Consider the following 2,614-nt stretch of genomic DNA (forward strand, 5'->3'; position numbering starts at 1 on the left):
CTCAGAGGCCTCAGGAAGTAGACAGAAGTCATTCCTGAGAGAGTTCGGAAGAGGCCTCTGGGTTGGGCCCTGAAGGGGCAGGTGGAGTTCTAGCAGTGCCTGTGGGCTCAGTCAAACGAGTGCCTGGCTCAGTGTCTCTTTCCCTATGTCCACACAGCCACCCTTTTCCCAAAGCCCTGGTTCCTGAATGTCCTGCCTGCTTTTGTGGGGCCTTTCTTCAAGTAACCATGGGGCAGTGTCTGCTACGCGGTTACAGCGAGACTGAGAGCTCAGGCACCACAAGTTACCCCTGCCATCAACCTAACCAACATTGGGCAGCGTTAGAACGAAAGGAAAAAGGCAAATCCAGTGCGACTGCCAGAATAAGACTGGGTGGGGACACGAGGTGGAAGGAAGTCTCTTTTAAGATTTTCCACCTGCCTGGATTAATCTCCCAAGCAACTACTGATGGCCACAAACCAGGGGTTCTCAAAGCGTGATCTCCAAGGAGCCAGGCAGAACAGCAAATTCTGGGCCTCGCCCAGACAGAATGAATCAGAAAACTCGGAGTGGGGCCCAGCAATCTGTGCCTTAAACAACTCTCCAGGGAATTCTGGTGCCTGGTTAAGTGTGAGGAATCCTTCCCTAAACCTTTAACCATTAAGACCCTCAAACATTTACTGAACACCTACACCTACTATGTGCTAAGGACCAAGCCAGGTTGAGTTATTTCAGAAATGAGGGCGCATGTGAAGAACTTCCACAGTCTAATGGGAATCGAAATCAAGTACACAAATATATAAGGTAGGATGTGGTATAGAATAAGACAAAGGAATCAGTTTCCCACTCCTCTCCCCAAACCCCTATCCCTCAGATCTTCTCTTATCATGACTTGGGAAAGGACAACACCAGTTCTGGGGAAAAACCACCCCCAGTGTTGCTCTTTTGGACTCCTCAAACACGGGTAGCTTTCTTAAGAGTGATTCTTGGTCTGAGGTATGTCTCAGGTCCAGAGACTTGGTTGGCATTTAGGAAATGTTCCCATAAGGCCACACCCAGTGATTCCTAGGGGTCTGGAAATTGGCCTTATCTGGGGTTTGGGCTCAGAAGGTTCATGCAGGGCTGTAAGCATGCCACAGCACATCACAGCAATGCATCCCCAGGCTGGGTCACTCCCACAGGCCCCTGGCAAGCAAGCTTGCACCCCAGTGTGCAGATGCAGACATAAACACATACACAGACAATTGGCCCCCTGGCCTCCCTTCCTCCATTCTTGAGTTACAAGGTTAAAGGCATCCTATTCATAGCCAAAGGGGAGGGATGAGAGAGAGGGTGCTGAAGTCAAGAACCATCTGGTTCAGATCAAGATTGCGCATTCAGGACCCAACAACTCCTAGAGCCTCCTAAGCCCTCCTGATGGCTTAATGATTTCCCTCCCTCCCCTCACTTCCCACTGAGACACTGAGGATTGGGTTAGAAAGGGACAACCCAGGCAAATCTGCCGAAGGAAGACAAGAAAACAAAAAGTTGAATTATACAGGCAAATCTGTGCCACTTTTCTGAGCCCTGGTTCCCTCTTCCCTTCAAATCCTGAACACCATGACTATACTTGAGATCGCCACCTAGACACTGTGCCTTCCTCCACAAAGAGCTCAGGGCACCTGGCAGGCATCCTTCCCTGACCCGGAACCCCCTCCAAAGTTAGCAACAGAAACAAGATGAGGCTTAGGGGCGTGGTCTCCCAGACTATTCTTACACTAAGGCCACCTCCACCACAGCAGAAGGTTCCTTCCATCTGAGAGGGACTTCTGAGCCCACCAGACATAATGAGAGGAAGGGACAATCAACCAGCTTCTGGGCAAATTGTCCCAAACACAAGATGAGTGTGTGAGTTACTGGCTAGGAATGACTGTTTCCCTGAAGCCCCCTGGGCAGCTTTGGCTGAAAGAGGCTGCCAGTCCCCTTCTGCTACAAGCACCTCTGTCTCCTCATTAACCCAACACCACCTTAGACTGTTCTACAGTGCTTTACTCAGCTGGGAAGCAAGAGGCAAGATGGGAGATGGATGTAGTTGGCAAGAAATAAAAATCAAAAGGCGAACTTGAGCAAACAAACAATGGGTGGTTGATATTCTACAGACAGAGAGGGCCAGAGGTGGGATATTGGAAGGCAGGGGTGGGGGAACACAGAAGTGGTAGAAAGCTAAAGGGGAGACTAAAGTGAGCTCAGCCCAGAGCTGCAGCAGGGCGCTGGGAAGTTTGGTCCGGTCACAGAAGAATGACTGGAGGGAAGAAATGACTCTTCCATTTCGAGACATGGGCTCAAGCCAGCCCCCACAGGACTGGAGCACTGGCCTTGGCCGAGTTCCTGGCTTGTGCCTCAGTTTCTCCAAAATAAGAAGGGGGTCAAGCTGTTAGGTCTTATCAGACAGAACTGGGCCAGTGGGTGTGGCTAGGTCCAAAGGCTTGGCAGTGCCAGGTAGGGGAAAGAGGAGAGATGCTGATGGTGTAAAGACAGCCTCTGGCCAAGAGGAGCGGAGAAACGGTCTCCAGATAGTGCCGAGGCCGGGAGCACACGAGGCTGGGGGTAGGAACTAGGTAGTGGACTGGAAGTCGGAGCTGGGGCAGGGAGTGCT

The sequence above is a fragment of the Pteropus vampyrus genome, unplaced genomic scaffold, assembly GCF_000151845.1.
Source record: "Pteropus vampyrus isolate Shadow unplaced genomic scaffold, Pvam_2.0 Scaffold399, whole genome shotgun sequence".
NCBI classification, from domain to species: Eukaryota; Metazoa; Chordata; class Mammalia; order Chiroptera; family Pteropodidae; genus Pteropus; species Pteropus vampyrus.